At 40.2% G+C, this 22,215-nt stretch overlaps 2 pseudogenes across 4 annotated transcripts in view; one reads left to right on the top strand and one right to left on the bottom strand.

Moving 5' to 3' along the window:
• The window catches only part of LOC145713608 (small ubiquitin-related modifier 2 pseudogene), a 158,318-nt pseudogene that overhangs the window by 7,921 nt on the left and 128,182 nt on the right, over window positions 1-22,215 (top strand). For 2 of the 4 annotated variants that reach the window (XR_014136648.1, XR_014136650.1), the window contains exon 3: window positions 3,754-3,886. The exons of the other annotated variants lie outside the window; for them this stretch is intronic. The product of XR_014136648.1 is annotated as a small ubiquitin-related modifier 2 pseudogene, transcript variant X1 (transcript). The remainder of the gene's footprint in view (window positions 1-3,753; window positions 3,887-22,215) is intronic. 4 annotated transcript variants of the gene reach the window in all.
• LOC145713732 (mesoderm-specific transcript homolog protein-like) overlaps window positions 1-22,215 on the bottom strand; it is a 189,487-nt pseudogene that overhangs the window by 118,967 nt on the left and 48,305 nt on the right.

The following is a 22,215-nucleotide window of genomic DNA, read 5'->3' as shown; positions in this document are numbered from 1 at the left end:
ACCATAGAGGAAAATCTCTCAGTTTTTGCCCATTTAGGATGATGTTAGCTGTGGGTTTTTCACATACAGCCTTTATTATGTTGAGGTATGTTCCCTCTAGACCTAATTTTCAGAGGGTTTTTATCATGAATGGATGTTGTACTTTGTCAAATGCTTTCTCTGTGTTTGTTAAAATAACCATATATGGTTCTTAGCCTCTCTCTTATTGATGTGATGTATCACATTGATTTGCCAATATTTAACTACTGTTGCAATCCAGGAATAAATCACACTTGATCGTGGTGAATGATTTTTTTAAATGTATTGTTGGATTTGGCTTGCCAATATTTTGTTGAGGATTTTTGCATCTATGTTCATCAAGGATATTGGCCAGTAGTTCTGTTTTTTTAGTGGTGTCTTTATCTGATTTTGGTATCAGGGTAATGCTGGCATATAGAATGAGTTTGGAGGATTTCCTTCCTTTCCTTTTTTTTAAATATAATTTGAGAAGAATAAGTATTAACTCTTCTTTAAATGTTTGGTAGAATTTGCCTGTGAAGCCATTTGGTCCTGAACTTTTGTTTGTTGGGTGTTTTTTGATTACTGATTCAATTTCATTGCTGCCAATTACTCTGTTCTAATTTTCTATTTCTTCCTGTTTCAGTTTTGGTAGTTTATTTTAAGGAATTTATCCATTTCTTCTAGGTTGTGCAATTTGTTGGCAAATAATTTTTCATAATATTTTCTTATAATTATTTGCACTTCTGTGATGTTGTTGTCATTTCTCCTCTCTCCTTTGTGATTTCATTTATTTGAGTCCTTTCTCTTTTTTTCTTGGTAAGTCTGGCTAAGTTTTATTGATTTTTTAAAAATTGTATTCATTTATTTTGAGAGAGAGAGAGAGCAGGAGGGGCAGAGAGAGAGAATCCCAAGCAGGCTCTGCACTGTTCAGCGCAGAGTCCAACGCAGGACTCAATCTCATGAACCATGAGATGGTGACCTCAAGTGAGATCAAGAGTTGGATGCTTAACCTACTGAACCACCCAGGTGCCCCTCAATTTTATTGATTTTTTCAAAGAAACAGATCCTGGTTTCATTGATCTTTTCTACTTTTTTTTTTTTTTTTTACTTTTTAGATCATTTATTTCTGCTCTATTTTTTATTATTCCTTTCCTTCTGCTGGTTTTAGGTTTTTGTTTGTTGTTCTTTTTCTAGCTTCTTTAAGTATAAGGTTACATTTTTTATTTGAGTTTTTCTTGCTTCTTGAAATAGGCCTGTATTACTATATCCTTTCCTCTTTGGGCTGCTTTTGCTGCATCCCAAAGGTTTTGACCATTGTGTTTTCATTTTCATTTGTTTCCATGTACTTTTTAATTTATCCTTTTATTTCCTGATTGACCTATTCATTGTTTAGTAACATGTTATTTAACCTCCATGTATTTATGGTTTTCCAGATTTTTTCTTGTGGCTGATTTCTAGTTTCATAGTGTTGTGGTCAAAAAAATGCATGGTATGACTTTGATCTTCTTGAATTTGTTGAGGCTTGTTTTGTGGCCTAATATGTGATCTATTCTAGAGAATGTTCTATGTGCACTTGAAAAGAGTGTGTACTCTGCTGTTTTAGGATGGAATGTTCTGAATACATCTGTTAAGTCCATCTGTTCCAGTGTGTCATTCAAGGCCAGTTTCCTTGTTGATTTTCTGTTTAGATGATCTGTGCATTGCTGTAAGTGGGGTGTTAAAGTCCCGTACTATTATTGAATTATTATTGATTAGTTCCTTTATGTTTGTTACTGTTTTATGTATTTGGGTGCTCCTATGTTGGATGCATGAATATCTAGAAATGTTATACCTTCTTGTTGGATTGTCCCCTCTATGATTATATAGTGTCCTTCTTTGTCTCTTGTTACAAACTTTCTTTAAAGTCTTTTTGTCTGATCTAAGTATTGCTACTCCAACTTTCTTTTGACATCCATTTTCATTATAGATGTTTCTCCATACCTTCACTTTCAATCTACAGGTGTCTAGGTCTGAAATGAGTCTCCTGTAGGCAGCATATAGATGGGTCTTGTTTTTTATCCATTCTGTCACCATGTGTATTTTGGTTGGAGGGTTTAGTCCATTTACATTCAAAGTAACTATTGATAGTTGCATATTTATTATCATTTTTATTTGTTTTTGTGGTTGTTTCTGAAGATTTTCTCTGATACTTTCTCATCTTTTTCTCTTTCATGTTTTGTTAATTTTCTTTAGTGATATATTTGGATTTCTTTCTCTTTATTCTTTGTATATTTATTAGTGGTTTGATATATGGTTAACATTAGGCTTGTATATAACCTCTTCTGCATATAGCAGTCTATGTTAACTTGATGGTCATTTAAGTTTGAACCCATTCTTTTCTCATCTCTACCTGTTAGGTATATGTTATTATATTTTATATCTTTTTTTGTGAGTACCTTAAGTGATTTTTTTATAGAAATATTCATTTTTACTGCTTTTGTGTTTCATACCTTTATACTGTCACTTTTGCTCTCTCCTTTCCACTTAAAGTGACCCTTTTAATATTTCTTGCAGGGCTGGGTTAGTGGTCGTGAACTGCTTCAGTTTTTGTTTCTCTGGGAAACTCATTATCTCTCTTTTCTGAATGATAGCCTTGCCAGATAGTGTTCTTGGCTGTAGGTTTTTCCCATTTAGCACTTTATATCATGCCACTCCCTTAAGAGAGAATTAATAAGTTGAAAGGTAGATAAGAAGAAATCATCCAGAATTCCTTCTAGTGAAACAAATTATAGGGAAAAAAAAGAAAATATATGATAAGAGACACAATGAATAGAGTGAGAAGGTCTATAGTACAGTTGAGTCTCAGAAGGACAGGAAAGAGAAATGGGGAAGATGATGGCAAAAAATTTTCCAGAGCAGATGAAAGGCAATACTCCAAGGATTCTAGAAGCCCCTTGAATCCTATGCAGGATAAATAAAAAGAAATCCACACCTATACACATCATAGTGAAAGTGGAAAAAAAAACAAGAACAAAGAAGACTATGTTAATGATCCAAATTAGAGACAATGAAGTCTTTTTTTGACATGTAAAAAGTTGTACACATTTATTGTATACAATTCAATGAGCTTGGCAATAGGTATATACCTGTGAAACCATCATCATCATCAAGGCCATAAACATAGAGATAATGAGTCTTAACATTAGGCAGGAACAGAACAGATTGAGACAAGCAGATGAGCCTTTAGATTCTGGCCTTTAGAATGTCTTTTTCTCAAACTTACCATGAAGGACTATTTTATCAAGGTATTATCCATTTCATTCTAATTAATTAAATTCATTTGTTAACCAATCTATTTGTTGGAGCAACCTGACTCCTAGGAGCTGTTCCCAGTTTTCTCTTCATACATGTAAGGCCATCATCGTATATGTACATGTCCCTTATCTCATGGGCTATAAAAAAAATAAATATTCTCCATAGAAATTGTGATGGTTAATTTTATATGTCAACTGGCCTGGGCTAAGGGATATCCAGATAGCTGGCAAAACATTATATCCATGTCTATGAGAGTGACTCTGGGAAAGATTGGCATTTGAATCAATAGACGGAATAACGAAGATGGCCCTCACCAATACAGGGGGGCATCACCCAATGCACTGAGGGCCTGAATAGAAGGAAAAGGTGGACAAAGAGTAAATTCATTCTCTCAGCTTAAGCTTAAACATCCATCTTCTTCTGCCTTCAGACTGATGCTTCTGGTTCTCCAACTTGCAGACCCCGACTGGGACTTACACCATCAGCCCCTTGATTCTCAGGCCTTTGGACTCTGACGAAATTATGCCCGAGCTTTCCTGGTTCTCCAGCTTGCAGACAGCAGATCTCAGGGTTTCTTGACCTCCATAACCACGTAAGCCAATTCCTATAACAAATAAACACATACCTCAATACCTACCTACTTACCTACCTACCTACCTACATAACATACATATATACATACATATATATTCTATTGGTTGTTACTCTGAAGAACCCTGACTAATACAGAAATAAAATGCCAGTAGCAACTGAGCTCCAAGAATGGAGAAATGTGCTTTTATATGACTTTCCAAGAGAAAGCATAATAAAAGTGAATTTATGTAGAAATTCTTCTTTCTACTCATCTTCCCCATCCAACTTTCACTGTTTCTGAGGAAAAGTATATAAAATGAACAATTTTGGGTTCCCAAGGTGTTTTATTACAACCTTTAGCCTTGACCATATGCATTCACTCACTGGACTACCTATGCTCAACCTGCATAGAATTTGTCCAGGGGTTTATATTTGTAATAGACCTAAAAGTGCAATGGACTACTTGTTACTACAGCTGTTCACACAACTAATGAATAGCTAGTTGTCAGGAATGTGATAGAGGCAATTCTGCTCCATATGGAAAGCTGTTTCCATCAGAGTTTCTGTGGCCCACTGAATTTCTGACATTTCCAGACAAAATCTAAGCTAAAAACAACTGTTTATGAATTTTTTAAGAAGAATTTCAAATATTTTGTTCAAAATACTTCATTCATTGATTTTGTTGAGGAACATGCATTCTTTTTAAATTTTTAATGCTTATTTTTGAGAGAGAGAGAGAGAGAGAGAGAGAGAGCAGGGAGGGGCAGAGAGAGGGGGAGACACAGAATCTGAAGCAGGCTCCAGGCTCTGAGCTGTCAGCACAGAGCCCAATGTGGGTCTCGAACTCACGAACTGTGAGATCATGACCTGACCTAAAGTCAGACACTTAACTGAGCCACCCAGCTGCCCCGAGGAACAAGCATTCTTATGTACCCACAAAGACCCCTCAAACTCCCACAGAATATTGTTTCTCCCAGAGAAGATATTAGGCAGGCAGGAAAGCCTTTTCCATTGCCTAATCCCAAGCCAATTAGAAAGCTATCCAACAGTAAAAACACTAACCTGTCTTCATTTATAGAATGCAGTATGCACCAACAATTTTGACCAAGTGTCACAAAGGGAGAGATTGCTGGATTTTTTATTCTATTTTTTCTGGTTTCTCTTCACTTTTGCTGGACATTCACAATTTGTGTAGGTCACAGCTCTCTCCCCAAAGTCCGCAGAAACCTGCTTTTTAACATATATATCATCTTCCAGCAGTATATCCCTCCCTTTCCATTGAAGGGTGGGAACAGGCAAAATACTCCACTACATCTAAGGTATTTATCTCAGGGACTTGTAGCATAGTTTACTACAAAGGGTAATGGACTACAAATCTGAAGATCTAATGCCACAGCCTCTGAATCTGTTTTATTGTATGAAACATGGAAGTGGTAATAATGCCTATTTGTTAATGGAACAACCCTGACAGAAGGGAATCCCTGTGTGTCCCAACTTCTGGCTCATTTCCTCAACCCTGACATGTTTCTCCTTGTCCATCTGGAAGAACTGTTGTCACTACCACTTCTAGCCATCAGGGGTCATCAGTTCTCATGGTCTAACTGTGGAATGTGTCTTTTTATGCACCCCCCTTTTTTATCTTAGAGAGGTAGAGTGAGAGCGAGAGCGAGAGCAAGAGAGAGAGAGAGAGAGAGAGAGAGAGAACAGGAGCTGGAGAGAGGGGCAGAGGAAGAGAGACAGAGAATCTTAAGCAGGTTCCACGCTCAGCAAGCCAGACTAACATTTACAAACTTAACATTCTTCAGAAACTCTGTGTAACAGAGGGGAATAAGCACAGGAAACAGACACTACTGAGGGAGGTATTAATGCACTAATGGATAGACCTCTACTACTACACTGAAGTCCTAGCTGCTACTGTCTACACTATCCTTCACTGGGGCTTCTGATGGCTTCCCTCTAGTTACCCCTGCCTCTCTCTTGATTCCAGGGGGTAAGAATCAGGGGTCCTGTACAAATGATAAATGGTAGCCCCTGGAACTGTACAGAGCACAGCCTGTGTTGCCATATGTCATAGAGAACTTGTCCCCACCAGCACTCTAGCTTCTATTCCATACTGTGTAGACTCAGGCAGTCTTACTAGTTTACATTTAGCATGTCCAGTTAGCATTGCTTGAAAGATGGATCTGCATGCCTTTTGTCTTAGAATACTAGATGGAGAAGTGTTCCCCAGTCAGATACAGTGTCCATCCCCATAATGCAATCAGATAAAAGAGACAACCTCTTCATATAAATCCTGTTCAAACATACCAATTCTTCTACAAACTTTTACCTTGATTCCATTAACCCTTATATTCTTTTTTTAATTTTTTTAAATTTTTTATTTATTTCTGAGAAAGAGAGAGACAGAACATGAGCAGGGGTGGGGCAGAGAGAGAGGGAGACACAGAATCTGAAGCAGGCTCCAGGCTCTGAGCTGTCAACACAGAGCCCGATGCGGGGCTCGAACTCACAGACCGCGAGATCATGACCTGAGCCGAAGTCGCATGCTCAACCAACTGAACCACCCAGGCGCCCCAACCCTTATATTCTTAACTGTAGCTCCCATTAGGACTTCATCAACAGGTTTTGGTTTTGCAATACTTGACAGGGAACGTATTCCCCTGTGTGACATAATATGTTCTCTCAGTCTAATTGTAGCCTGTGTCTGGGCTTCACCAATGGATTTTGGCACCACAACACATGAGGCTCCTATGTCAATGAGTCCTGGAAATCTCTTTCCCACCCTCTGATCATTTTATCCATTCTTGTGTAGAAAGCTTTGGGCCTCCAGTGAGAGCTTGAGCCAAGGGCCCCTGGCCCTTTTTGTCAATCTTTAACTTGATTAATATGCCTAAACACTGCCACAAGCACATTATTGGTCAGGTTTCTCATTGTAAACTCAGCCTTTACGCTTTTTAAATTTTCCAACTGGGATAAATAGACTAGATTTGTTAGGAGCACTTTAATGTTGGGGAACCAGCAGGGGGGCCCTTTGGCCCTCCCAACCTTTGGTAATGCTATATTAAAACCTTGGTTTTGAAAAAAAAAAAAAAAAAACCTTGGTTTTAACCCCATCAATGTCCATTTTATTCATCCCATTTCTCAACTATCTAAACATTTTTACCCTGCAGGACAAATCCTGTGACTCTCCCCTTTCTTTTTCCCTGTTTGTTTCACTCCTATCAATATTTGCCTTATTCCATAATATTTGCCTTTTTCCATAATAACTGTTTAAAACTTTCCACCTTATTGGGAAGTCCCTTGACTCTCCTCTCACTTCTTCCCTATTCTCTTGTTAACTAACCTAATATTTTTACTAGCATCTGGAAGACCCATGAGGGGAAGTTGAGACAGCAATTTCAATAAAGTCCTGAATTGTCCCTCAGTTTTGTAGCAAGGTGTTTTGTCATGCCCATGTGAAAGAGGACCCCTTAACCACCGCATTTACCATGACATGGGTAATTGTCATATTCAGTGGGTAAAATAGTCTAGCTATCATAAAGGCTGTCCACATGGCTTGCATACAGAGCATATCAACAGCTACCTCTGGAGATATTCCACTTGGCTTTCACAGGGAGAGACTTACCTTTCTCAAGGTAAACAGATCTTATAGTGCCTTTTATCCAGTCCACCAGACTCGATGTTCCCTTAGGAATAACCTCCTTTGTGTCTGAATCACATATAGCTATCTGTAAATGTTCAGTAGTGAGCTGTGTGGGTCCTGCATCAACCCTAACATGCTTTTCTATTGCCAGGTGAACTGGGGAAACTCTGGGCCCTGAGGCCTTGAGCCAGCCTGACTCAATGATGTCAGGCAAAGGCTCTTGGTCTTATAGGGAGAAAGAATTCAAGGACATACACAACACAGTGGATGAGTGACCTACATAAGCAAGAAAGTTTATTAAAATGAAAGTATGCTCTAGAGACATGAGAGCTAGCAAGAGAGAGAAGAGAGAGAGATGTAAGCCCTTGGGGTTTGGGTCTCTATATTTTATTGACAGTTGTTAACAAAGGGTGGAATATTAATAATTTGAGACAGGGATTTCTTGGAAGCAGGGTTTCATGCTTTTTATTCCTTATTTGGTCAGGAGTTTCCTGCCATGGAACCCGCTATCTTGGTTTAATCCAGCTTCATGTAGAGTGCTGCCAAGACAGGGCTCTGACTTTCTCAATAGCAGGCAATGACCTCATTTTTGCTGGTCTCCAGGCCTCCTATTAGAACCTAACTAACTTTCTCTAATACTTCTACTCTGCATCATTCACAGCTAAAGACACAGACCCTGAATTAGTCATTGCCATAATCCATTTCAATAAAGGTTCCTCAAGAAACCGATGATACTGATCCACAAAATGAAACAACTCCTTCACACTACACGCTCTTGAGGTAAAAGGGAAGGGAGACTTGGGAGGCAAGTTGACCAAAGTAAAGCCATTTGGGTTTTAGGCTGACCCTAAAAGTCAGCAGGTTATAAAATGAGTCATAATATCCAACTCATGGAAGACCACAACACCCCACTCCCTCTGGCAGTAAAATCCATAAAGCCTGGACACTCTTAAAATTGCTCCCTGTGGGTAATTTCACAGCCCTAAGACAATGAAGCAACTAACTGCCCAACATAAATGATAAACCCAAAGCCCCTCCCTATACAGTTAGCTAATTTTAAAAACTTATAAAACCCTTCAATAGAGGCAAGTGGGGGTCTTCTTCCTCATCTGGGAGGACAGACCACTACTTTGTAAAGTATTTCCTTTCTTACTTCTAGACCTAATAAATCTTTGTCCCTTTCTCTAAATGGCTTGTTCTTGATTATTTATCCTGCATAGCCAAGAACCCTCTTAGAGAGGGTCCTGAGTCCCTCCCTCCTGGGGCCTGAGTCCATCAAACATTATTCTGGTTTCATTAGTTTCTTGGTTTTGTCCTCTCCCCACATTGACTACCTTCTTGATGACCAGAGATCATAGAGGGAGTTTCTTTTGTGCTTGCATAATTTTTCTCTTGGCTTTGAGGTGAGTGGCCAAAGCTCAGACTAAGTGAAATCTGAGCTTGGTCTAGCATCAAGATTGGACCCAGTACCTTCTTTTAATTTCATTTTAAGTATCACAGATAACAAAAACCGAGGGATTAATATTTGGCCTTTTGCTTATTAGTTTGCATTTCCTTATATGCATCTAGTGAACCAACCCCAGGATTTGGATCTATTTTTTTTTCTTTTTTTTTTAATCTGAAATTTATTGTCAAATTGGTTTCTATACAATACCCAGTGCTCATCCCAAAAGGTGCCCTCCTCAATATCCATCACCCACCCTCCCTTCCCTCCCACCCCCCATCAACCCGCAGTCTGTTCTCAGTTTTTAAGAGTCTCTTATGCTTTGGCTTTCCCTCTCTAACCTCTTTTTTTTTCTTCCCCTCCCCCATGGACTTCTGTTAAGTTTCTCAGGATCCACATAAGAGTGAAAACACATGGTATCTGTCCTTCTCTAAGTGAAATAAGTCATACAGAGATGGATCTGTTTTTAAATTCCATTGGTAACTGATTGCAGCATAGCTGCTGCTCCAAACTAGCGGTAACCGTGTGGCCACCCAGGAGTCAAAAGTTATTTATCCCCCAACCTTTCATTCTTTCTCTTCCCAAACCACATGTTTCCATGACCCAGGGCCAATCTAGAAAAGATCGCACCTCATTGACACTAACTGTATTAGAGAAGCCCCAGTCTTCCCTCCTGTTGTCTCCTCTTCCACTAATATAGAATATTACTACCACATTCACAGTGCTTCTGCCACCAGATGTGTGGGTCTGGGGTTGGGGATCCTCATATCCAAGCAATTCTGCAACACCAGCTTGGTGTCCTACACTGATGATTTGCAATTACTTTCTCCTGTTCTGGGTGTTGCCCTTTCATCTCTTGAAAGTCCTTTGATGTCCAAGAGTTTTTAATTCTGATGTAGTCTAATTTATCATTTTTCTTGTTGTCGGTTCTTTTAGTGTTATATATAATAAATTGTTACCAAATCCAATGTCATGAAGCTTTTCTCCTATATTTTCTTCTAATAGTTTCATAGTTTTCACTTTTTCATTTAGGTCTTTGATTAGGTTTTGAGTTAATTTTTGTATACGATGTAATATAAGAATAGTTTTCACATTTTATGTTTGTATTGACTATTAGGCATGTAAGTGATGACATTGAGTAGGGATTTGGATATATGACCTCCTCCTCTGCATAGCGCATTCTTCTCACTCTTCCTTTAAGACCCAGTCTAGCTATTATGAAGTATCTCAGACTGTAAGGGAGAAGAAAACTTCCAGAAGTTGGAGTTCATAAAAAATGAGGACTTGGAAGTGGCCATCACATTTGTTGATTAGAAGGCCCATTGGTGAGCACTGAGGCAGCAGAAAACTGACTACCATGTTTGGAGGAATCATAAGAATAGGCACTCTATCAGAAGACTTTGCTGCGTGGCCTTGTTTGCCTTTTATTTTGGCAGTCTTTTTAGCATTTCTCAAGTGTTTTGATGATGAAAGAGATCCAGGAGATTTACACCTTTATTTTACTTCAAAGATGCCACCCTCTTTCCAGAAAGGGATGTTATAACTCTGGAAGTTATAGGGAGACAGATTTTGGCTTAGACTAAGTTATAATACAGGGAGCATCAGAGTCAGATCAAATTAGGAGTTCAAATCCCAATTCTGCCACTCACCAGCTGTGTGACCTTAGACAAGTCACTTTCTCTGATCCTCAGTTTTCTCATCTGTAAAATTAGACATTGTGGAGGATTAAATGAGATCAAGTTAGTAAAGACACCAAGAGTAGTTACACAGTAGTGTAGTGACACAATAGTTGTTAGAGAAAAATAATATTTAGGAAAAGCCAAAAATGGAATGAGGTTTCCATCATTGGGGATTTTCAAAGACAGACTACATGATTACTTGATGAGAACTTAATGGAGAGGATTCCAATGATTTTGCCAGCTGGACAGTGAAGTCCTTTCTAATCTTCATTTTTATAATTCTAAAAATCCCAAACAATGGAAATGTAGACATGAAAGTTGTTGCTGAGACCATCCTGCAAATTGTGGAGACTTCATGCCCAAATGTTACCTTCTTGGAGCAGTTGGTCTAAGGGTGAAGATAAATACCATCCAAGGATCTATTGAAGGTATGGAGGGAGGAGGGTGGTGGCATAGTACTGTCTCAGATTTGAGAGCACACTGCCAGCAGTCCTGTCTGCTGCTGCCATCCAGCATCCTGCTTCAGCACTGTGTGCATGTCCTTCCAATAATCAAATAAGCCCCCGAAGTGACTGCATGTTCATTTTACTCCCTGACTCAGTCAACTAGGGTATCCCATGCTAATCTCTCATTTACTCTTTTATGGTTTTATCATAACTGGCACCCATTTTGAGAGAAGACTTTAGAAGTTGGTACAGTGAGAAAGTGTTTGTTGATTATCTAGGCCTTTATTTATGGCTTACAATATCTTTCTGTTTGGCCTCCAAAGCTATCTCCACTTGGCTACCCCACTGTGCCTTCTTCAAGCCAATGCTGGTGACCCCCCGTTCAAGCCTTCATCCCTGACCTAGACTTTTGCAATAGCCTTCTGATTGGTTTTTCACCTCTGGTGTTAACCCCCTCTTTAATCCTTTCATCATCCAAACCATTTGTTACATGACTCCAACCTACCCTTCTAGCTAGCTTCTCTCTGCTGTTCCTGTCATGCATGCTCAGCTCCAACCTAATGGAGCTACTGGCCGTTCCATGAGCAACGCTGTCTTCCAGGCAGTCAGTTTTCCTTCTTCTGCCAAAATCCTATCCATTTTTTAAAAATCCAGTATCATATATTCTTCTAGCCAAAGCCACCTGTGAGTATATGCATGGTGTGGCTCTCTTTGTACCCTGATCACATAGTACTTTTTATTAGAATTCTCTTTGTCTCTGTCTCTCTCCTTCCCTCCCTCCCTCACTCTCTCCCTCTGTGTGTGTCTGTGTGTGTGTGTGTCTGTGTGTGTGTGGCTTATTTCCCTTAAAATTCTGTAAGCTTCATTTCTCACATGAGTAGCTGCATTCTCATCATATTCCGTCTCATTTTGAAAACGAATTCTCTTTGGGGCACCTGGATAGCTCAGTCAGTTAAGCATCCGACTTTGGCTCAGGTCACGATTTCATGGTTCATGATTTCGAACCCTGCATCAGGCTCCACGCTTGCAGTGCAGAGCCCACTTGGGATTCTCCCTTTCTTTTCTTTCTCTGCCCTCCCCTGCTCACACTTTCTCTCTCAAAATAAATAAATTTTAAAAACATAAAAGATATTTTATTTTTTTTTTATTTTTTTTTTATTTTTTAATATATGAAATTTACTGTCAAATTGGTTTCCATACAACACCCAGTGCTCATCCCAAAATGTGCCCTCCTCAATACCCATCACCCACCCTGCCCTCCCTCCTACCCCCCATCAACCCTCAGTTTGTTCTCAGTTTTTAACAGTCTCTTATGCTTTGGCTCTCTCCCACTCTAACCTCTTTTTTTTTTTTTTTTCCTTCCCCTCCCCCATGGGTTTCTCTTATGTTTCTCAGGATCCACATAAGAGTGAAACCATATGGTATCTGTCTTTCTCTGTAAGGCTTATTTCACTTAGCATCACACTCTCCAGTTCCATCCATGTTGCTACAAAAGGCCATATTTCATTTTTTCTCATTGCCACGTAGTATTCCATTGTGTATATAAACCACAATTTCTTTATCCATTCATCAGTTGATGGACATTTAGGCTCTTTCCATAATTTGGCTATGGTTGAGAGTGCCGCTATAAACATTGGGGTACAGGTGCCCCTATGCATCAGTACTCCTGTATCCCTTGGATAAATTCCTAGCAGTGCTATTGCTGGGTCATAGGGTAGGTCTATTTCTAATTTTCTGAGGAACCTCCACACTGCTTTCCAGAGCGGCTGCACCAATTTGCATTCCCACCAACAGTGCAAGAGGGTTCCCGTTTCTCCACATCCTCTCCAGCGTCTATAGTCTCCTGATTTGTTCATTTTGGCCACTCTGACTGGCGTGAGGTGGTATCTGAGTGTGGTTTTGATTTGTATTTCCCTGATAAGGAGCGACGTTGAACATCTTTTCATGTGCCTGTTGGCCATCCGGATGTCTTCTTTAGAGAAGTGTCTATTCATGTTTTCTGCCCATTTCTTCACTGGGTTATTTGTTTTTCGGGTGTGGAGTTTGATGAGCTCTTTATAGATTTTGGATACTAGCCCTTTGTCCGATGTGTCATTTGCAAATATCTTTTCCCATTCCGTTGGTTGCCTTTTAGTTTTGTTGGTTGTTTCCTTTGCTGTGCAGAAGCTTTTTATCTTCATAAGGTCCCAGTAATTCACTTTTGCTTTTAATTCCCTTGCCTTTGGGGATGTGCCGAGTAAGAGACTGCTACGGCTGAGGTCAGAGAGGTCTTTTCCTGCTTTCTCCTCTAAGGTTTTGATGGTTTCCTGTCTCACATTCAGGTCCTTTATCCATTTTGAGTTTATTTTTGTGAATGGTGTGAGAAAGTGGTCTAGTTTCAACCTTCTGCATGTTGCTGTCCAGTTCTCCCAGCACCATTTGTTAAAGAGACTGTCTTTTTTCCATTGGATGTTCTTTCCTGCTTTGTCAAAGATGAGTTGGCCATACGTTTGTGGGTCTAGTTCTGGGGTTTCTATTCTATTCCATTGGTCTATGTGTCTGTTTTTATGCCAATACCATGCTGTCTTGATGATGACAGCTTTGTAGTAGAGGCTAAAGTCTGGGATTGTGATGCCTCCTGCTTTGGTCTTCTTCTTCAAAATTACTTTGGCTATTCGGGGCCTTTTGTGGTTCCATATGAATTTTAGGATTGCTTGTTCTAGTTTCGAGAAGAATGCTGGTGCAATTTTGATTGGGATTGCATTGAATGTGTAGATAGCTTTGGGTAGTATTGACATTTTGACAATATTTATTCTTCCAATCCATGAGCAGGGAATGTCTTTCCATTTCTTTATATCTTCTTCAATTACCTGCATAAGCTTTCTATAGTTTTCAGCATACAGATCTTTTACATCTTTGGTTAGATTTATTCCTAGGTATTTTATGCTTCTTGGTGCAATTGTGAATGGGATCAGTTTCTTCATTTGTCTTTCTGTTGCTTCATTGTTAGTGTATAAGAATGCAACTGATTTCTGCACATTGATTTTGTATCCTGCAACTTTGCTGAATTCATGGATCAGTTCTAGCAGACTTTTGGTGGAGTCTATCGGATTTTCCATGTATAATATCATGTCATCTGCAAAAAGCGAAAGCTTGACTTCATCTTTGCCAATTTGGATGCCTTTGATTTCCTTTTGTTGTCTGATTGCTGATGCTAGAACTTCCAGCACTATATTAAACAACAGCGGTGAGAGTGGGCATCCCTGTCGTGTTCCTGATCTCAGGGAAAAAGCTCTCAGTTTTTCCCCGTTGAGGATGATGTTAGCTGTGGGCTTTTCATAAATGGCCTTTATGATCTTTAAGTATGTTCCTTCTATCCCGACTTTCTCAAGGGTTTTTATTAAGAAAGGGTGCTGGATTTTGTCAAAGGCCTTTTCTGCATCAATTGACAGGATCATATGGTTCTTCTCTTTTTTTTTGTTAATGTGATGTATCACGTTGATCGATTTGCGAATGTTGAACCAGCCCTGCATCCCAGGAATGAATCCCACTTGATCATGGTGAATAATTCTTTTTATATGCTGTTGAATTCGATTTGCTAGTATCTTATTAAGAATTTTTGCATCCATATTCATCAGGGATATTGGCCTGTAGTTCTCTTTTTTTACTGGGTCTCTGTCTGGTTTAGGAATCAAAGTAATACTGGCTTCATAGAATGAGTCTGGAAGTTTTCCTTCCCTTTCTATTTCTTGGAATAGCTTGAGAAGGATAGGTATTATCTCTGCTTTAAATGTCTGGTAGAACTCCCCTGGGAAGCCATCTGGTCCTGGACTCTTATTTGTTGGGAGATTTTTGATAACCGATTCAATTTCTTCGCTGGTTATGGGTCTGTTCAAGCTTTCTGTTTCCTCCTGATTGAGTTTTGGAAGAGTGTGGGTGTTTAGAAATTTGTCCATTTCTTCCAGGTTGTCCAATTTGCTGGCATATAATTTTTCATAGTATTCCCTGATAATTGTTTGTATCTCTGAGGGATTGGTTGTAATCATTCCATTTTCATTCATGATTTTATCTATTTGGGTCATCTCCCTTTTCTTTTTGAGAAGCCTGGCTAGAGGTTTGTCAATTTTGTTTATTTTTTCAAAAAACCAACTCTTGGTTTCGTTGATCTGCTCTACAGTTTTTTTAGATTCTATATTGTTTATTTCTGCTCTGATCTTTATTATTTCTCTTCTTCTGCTGGGTTTAGGCTGCCTTTGCTGTTCTGCTTCTATTTCCTTTAGGTGTGCTGTTAGATTTTGTATTTGGGATTTTTCTTGTTTCTTGAGATAGGCCTGGATTGCAATGTATTTTCCTCTCAGGACTGCCTTCGCTGCATCCCAAAGCGTTTGGATTGTTGTATTTTCATTTTCGTTTGTTTCCATGTATATTTTAATTTCTTCTCTAATTGCCTGGTTGACCCACTCATTCGTTAGTAGGGTGTTCTTTAACCTCCATGGTTTTGGAGGTTTTCCAGACTTTTTCCTGTGGTTGATTTCAAGCTTCATAGCATTGTGGTCTGAAAGTATGCATGGTATAATTTCAATTCTTGTAAACTTATGAAGGGCTGTTTTGTGGCCCAGTATATGATCTATCTTGGAGAATGTTCCATGTGCACTCGAGAAGAAAGTATATTCTGTTGCTTTGGGATGCAGAGTTCTAAATATATCTGTCAAGTCCATCTGATCCAATGTATCATTCAGGGCCCTTGTTTCTTTATTGACCGTGTGTCTAGATGATCTATCCATTTCTGTAAGTGGGGTGTTAAAGTCCCCTGCAATGACCACATTCTTATCAATAAGGTTGCTTATGTTTATGAGTAATTGTTTTATATATCTGGGGGCTCGGGTATTTGGCGCATAGACATTTATAATAGTTAGCTCTTCCTGGTGGATAGACCCTGTGATTATTATATAATGCCCTTCTTCATCTCTTGTTACAGCCTTTAATTTAAAGTCTAGTTTGTCTGATAGAAGTATGGCTACTCCAGCTTTCTTTTGGCTTCCAGGAGCATGATAAATAGTTCTCCATCCCCTCACTCTCAATCTAAAGGTGTCCTCAGATCTAAAATGAGTCTCTTGTAGACAGCAAATAGATGGGTCTTGTTTTTTTATCCATTCTGATACCCTATGTCTTTTAGTTGGCGCATTTAATCCATTTACATTCAGTGTTATTATAGAAAGATATGGGTTTAGAGTCATTGTGATGTCTGTATGTTTTATGCTTGTAGTGATGTCTCTGGTACTTTGTCTCACAGGATCCCCCTTAGGATCTCTTGTAGGGCTGGTTTCGTGGTGACAAATTCCTTCAGTTTTTGTTTGTTTGGGAAGACCTTTATCTCTCCTTCTATTCTAAATGACAGACTTGCTGGATAAAGGATTCTCGGCTGCATATTTTTTCTGTTTAGCACACTGTAGATATCGTGCCAAGCCTTCCTGGCCTGCCAAGTTTCAAAGGAGAGATCAGTCACGAGTCTTATAGGTCTCCCTTTATATGTGAGGGCACGTTTATCCCTTGCTGCTTTCAGAATTTTCTCTTTATCCTTGTATTTTGCCAGTTTCACTATGATATGTCGTGCAGAAGATCGATTCAAGTTACGTCTGAAGGGAGTTCTCTGTGCCTCTTGGATTTCAATGCCTTTTTCCTTCCCCAGTTCAGGGAAGTTCTCAGCTATAATTTGTTCAAGTACCCCTTCAGCACCTTTCCCTCTCTCTTCCTCCTCTGGGATACCAATTATGCGTATATTATTTTTTTTTAGTGTATCACTTAGTTCTCTAATTTTCCCCTCATACTCCTGGATTTTTTTATCTCTCTTTCTTTCAGCTTCCTCTTTCTCCATAACTTTATCTTCTAGTTCACCTATTCTCTCCTCTGCCTCTTCAAGCCGAGCCATCGTGGTTTCCATTTTGTTTTGCATTTCGTTTAAAGCGTTTTTCAACTCCTCGTGACTGTTCCTTAGTCCCTCGATCTTTGTGGCAAGAGATTCTCTGCTGTCCTGTATACTGTTTTCAAGCCCAGCAATTAATTTTATGACTATTATTCTAAATTCACTTTCTGTTATATTATTTAAATCCTTTTTGATCAGTTCATTAGCTGTTGTTATTTCCTGGAGATTCTTCTGAGGGGAATTCTTCCGTTTGGTCATTTTGGAGAGTCCCTGGCGTGGTGAGGACCTGCAGTGCACTTCCCCTGTGCTGTGGTGTATAACTGGAGTTAGTGGGAGGGGCCGCAGTCCGACCCGATGTCTGCCCCCAGCCCACTGCTGGGGCCACAGTCAGACTGGTGTGTGCCTTTTCTTCCCCTCTTCTAGGGGCGGGATTCACTGTGGGGTGGCGTGTCCCGTCTGGGCTACTTGCACACTGCCAGGCTTGTGTTGCCGGGGATCTGGCGTATTAGCTGGGGTGGGTAGGCAAGGTGCAAGGGGGCTGGAGGGGCAGGCTTAGCTCGCTTCTCCTTAGGTGATCCACTTCAGGAGGAGCCCTGTGGCAGCGGGAGGGAGTCAGATCCGCTGCCGGCGGTTTGGCTCCGCAGAAGCACAGAGTTGGGTGTTTGCGCGGAGCGAGCAAGTTCCCTGGCAGGAACTGGTTCCCTTTGGGATTTTGGCTGGGGGATGGGCGGGGGAGATGGCGCTGGCGCCTTTGTTCCCCGCCAAGCTGAGCTCTGCCGTCCGGGGGCTCAGCAGCTCTCCCTCCCTTTGTCCTCCAGCCTTCCCGCTTTCCGAGCAGAGCTGTTAACTTATGACCTCCCAGACGCTAAGTCGTGCTTGCTGTCGGAACACAGTCTGTCCGGCCCCTCCGCTTTTGCCAGCCAGACTCGGGGGCTCTGCTTGGCCGGCGAGCCGCCCCTCCGCCCCGGCTCCCTCCCGCCAGTCCGTGGAGCGGGCACCGCCTCGCCGCCCTTCCTACCCTCTTCCGTGGGCCTCTAGTCTGCGCTTGACTCCGGAGACTCCCTTCTGCTAATCCTCTGGCGGTTTTCTGGGTTCTTTAGGCAGGTGTAGGTGGAATCTAAGTGATCGGCAGGACGCGCTGTGGGCCCCGCGTCCTCCTACGCCGCCATCTTCCCAACATAAAAGATATTTTAAAAACAAACTCTCCTTGCCCACCATGATTTATCCCCTGATTCCAGTCTCATTTAACAGATAAATAGATAAACCCAATCAGGGTTTGCATGGGTTACACTAAAAAGTAATTTTAATACATGTCATCCTAAAAGACAAATTGTAGAAGTCATTTTAGGTACTAATTGACATTGTACAAGTCTGGGTGGGGAAAAAAATCAGACTACAATTGATCAATTCCACTGAATGTTGGTTCCTTGATCAGCAAAGAGCTGTATTTTCTCTCCTGTTTCAGCTTTTCTTTTTTAAAAATGTCAAGCCCATGGGGTATGATTGCTTGAACTATATATTTAATTTATTTCTTAGCTTGTGAGCCTAACTTAAGCCATTGGTTTGTTCTTGGATATTATGCGATTTTAAAGAAATGAGCCATTCTCTAGCTTGTTCTTCAGGATGTGGGCATATTGCATCCATTTAATCCCTTGAATTTACAGAGTGGGTTGGCATAGAAATCAGAGGTGAGCATTATTTGGGCAGTACCAATTTCCAGAAAACAAGATAATAGGAACCCACTACAGCTCTTCTGACAGCTTCCATGTTCCTGGTGTTGTTTAGGAGAAAATTGCTTATTACAGTGAATTGGTTCCTCTAGACTTTGTTTCTCTCACATGGAGTATACTGAGTTGAGGTGTAACATAAAGGGTCAACATGCCTTAGTAGACAAACAACCACCAAGGCTATGTCTATTAATAGCAAATGACTAAGTTAGGGCAAAGGGCATTTGGAACAGGTTGCAAACATATTCAAGTGCATAAACCTATTCCAAAAGCTATTAGGTCTGGAAAAGCTTCACTGTAGACCTGTAGATACTATTTAGGAGTCAGCCATTGAATTAAAGTCAGAGTGACCCTTCTTGTGTTCCATTAAATGCAGAAATGTTAGGAGAGCTTCTTTCCACTAAAATCCATTATTATGGCACTCAGTTTATGCAGAGCTTCACTTTGGATTTCTTTTTAAAGGTGGAAATGCTTGTTTCAGGTTGAGGATTATGTCTGGAACTTACTTTGAAAAATTTACTCTCTAACCCTGCTCACTAGTCAGAAAATGACCACTCTACTCCAGAGGACTAACAATAACAATTTAATCCTCACTGCAGCCCTGTAAAGTAGATATTATTCTTCCCATTTTCCATCCAGGAGGGGAGATGATATAGTGAAAGTCAGAGCTTAGCAGACTGGCTGGGTTTGAATCCCAGCTCTGCCACTCACTAGCTGTGTGATCTTAAGCAAGTTACCTAACTTCTCTGTGCCTCAGTTTCCTCATCTCTAGAGTGAGAAAATAGCAGGACTTCCTTATAGGGTAAAATGAGTTAATTCATGGAAAGAACCTCAAACTGTTGCTGAGCACACAGTCAATTCTCAAAGAATGAAAGATCTTTGAGGGGTGGCCATTTTCTGGCCAGTTGATAGGACAAGTGAGAAGGAAAACTATGGATCACTGAAGTAGGCTACAAAGAAAAATGTGGGTCATTGGAGCAGGCTAGCCTTATTCATAGTTCCTGAGATGAGCTGTGTGACTCCTGTTGGAGGCAAAGGCAGGTGTATAGAAAGATTAGATAATGCTAGTGCCTTGGATGTGTCCCAAATGTTTCTGCCCCAGCCTACACTTCCTGGATTCCAGGATATGAAAAAAGGCCCTTTCCTACACAGACTCCAGGAAGAGTTTAGAACCCCAAGGAATATGCAAACTACTAAGTTCAATGAATCACAAATAAATTAATTTTGAAATGACTGCTTTATCCTCTTAATTTAGAAGTGGCAATTTACAAAGCAACTGACTATTGATCATAGTTTTTCTTTGGAAGACCTAAAGCACAGTTTCTGGCTTACCCAATAGGGGTGTCAAACACCTGGGTTACATGGAACCACTTTGTCATTTTACCTTGTAATTTATAATGAATACACTTGGTATTTTATTGTTGTCACAGAATTTAAATGTTTCAAATATAATTTTGCTCAAAGTTCTCAGTCCATATTGAACTAACCAATATTTCACCTTCCTAGGTAGTTTCCATAGCAGCAACTTCAGTACCTTTCTATCAGTAGCTTTGTATGCTTAGAACCATCACTCCCATGGATAGCAATGGGAAAATTTAGCTGGACATGGTGTGTGTTGGCTTCAGTAAGCCTCAGTTTCATGCCCCTCACTTGGATTCCAGCTTCTGACTACCCAAATGGTTTCACAATGCACATTGGAAGATGTGGGCCCACCTGGCAACACTGCCAATAAGCAAGGAGTCCTAAGGGGCCCTTAGTACAGAGAAATTCACTGGGCTACTAGGGTGGTGAACTCAAGGTGATCCAGTATTTCTTCATTCATTAGTATAACAAAATTTACTGAGAGAGCACCATGTGCCGGGCACTGCACCACGCACAGCCAGATACAAGTTCTGCCCCTAGGGAAATGAATTGCTTAGTAAAAATAAAAATGATGAAACAAGGGATTCTGATACAGTGTGATACTGTGATATACATAAGAGGGGCCTCTAAACCAGGCTTGAGGGTTTGCAAAGAAAATTGGGAGGCTGGGCAGGGGGAGGAAGGAATATTAATCTTTGCACTTTGTTTCTCTTTTCCCCAACCCTGCCCCAGTCTATAAGCGAGTCCTATTTTCTGACCAGAATACATTTTAACAACTTTTCAACACCTTTACCTTTTTTGCTCTGGTCCAAGCCACCACCATCTCTGAGGTGGACAACCACAGTAGCCTCCTAACTGGGTTCCCCACTTCCAGTTTTGTATCCTCTGGCAAATATCATAGATTAGCTCACTTGACCCCTGTTCCAACTCCAATCACAGCAAGCATTACTGAATGATAGAGGTTGGAAAGCTAACCCACATTTTCTGAACTTCTGCCCTTATGGCCTGGATTCCACAGACACTTAGCCTCTGCCAAAGCATAGAAACTTGTATGAGATTTGAAAGGGGATGTGAGGTGTAATCTATGCTTCTTCTATGGTTTCTGATTTCTGCTAATGAGCATAGTCTTGGAAGCTTTTGCTTCTTCTGTAGCAGCAATAATAGAATTCCAAGGTATAGCTCCTAGTTTTGTGGGTATCACAAGGCAAAGCATGGGATATATGCTTTGTTTATTACAGATAGAGAATGAGGCAGTATGATCTTGAAGCTAAAATTTGTGATGATCTCAGCAGAGCCAGAGTCATCCTGGAGCCAGCTATTAGAACAATGGATTCCACACTCTCCACCCTCCTGATTATGCCAGTTCTGTGGTGTTATTCAGGAAAGTAGTTCTGGAAATTCATATTAGAATTTATTCTTCTGGCTCTTTCAACACCTTTGTAAGCATTTCTGCTTAAATGCGCTGAAGTGGCTTCTGCTATCTTTAATAGAATTCTCCATTCTACTTTCTACACTAGAAGGTAAAGGAAATATTTTAAAAATGAAAACAAGATCCTATAACCTCCTTGTTCAAAACCTCCACTGGCTTCCCATTCTACTTATAGTAAAAGCCAAACTCATAATTTCCTTCCACTCTAACCTGCATGACTTTGCTGAAGCTCTTGTTACCCTCTTGCTGTTCTTCAAATATACCAAGAACACTCCTGCCTCAAGGCTTACTTGATGTTTACTGTTCCTTCTACCTGGAATATTCTTGCCTCTGATAGGTGGATGGCTCAACTTTTCACTTCATTATACCCATCTCTCTCTAATCTAAGAGTAGCCCATATTCACTCTCTGTTTACTTTCTATGTGTACTTTCTGAATAGCATGCATTGCTCTCTGACATCATCTTGTTTAATTTTTTTGTACATCATCTGTACCTAAGTTCCATAAAGATGGAGACTTTCTCTTACTTTTTTCAGTGGATCCTTGGGAAAAGCAATGATGTATACAAATTGAAAAAATACCTAGGAATTCCAGATGAGGATGAAGAAATAGAAGAGATTGGGCATTTTTCAGTGCTGCTGGGATGTCTGTGGAGTTTTAGAAAGCGAAGCACCAGAAACTGAAAAACAAAATCACTTGAGAACAGTGGTAATTTCT

This window comes from Panthera onca, chromosome X (assembly GCF_046562875.1).
Source record: "Panthera onca isolate mPanOnc1 chromosome X, mPanOnc1 haplotype 2, whole genome shotgun sequence".
Classification (NCBI taxonomy): domain Eukaryota; kingdom Metazoa; phylum Chordata; class Mammalia; order Carnivora; family Felidae; genus Panthera; species Panthera onca.
Note: the sequence above shows the minus strand (reverse complement) of the source record. Positions and strands in the feature narration are given on the sequence as shown.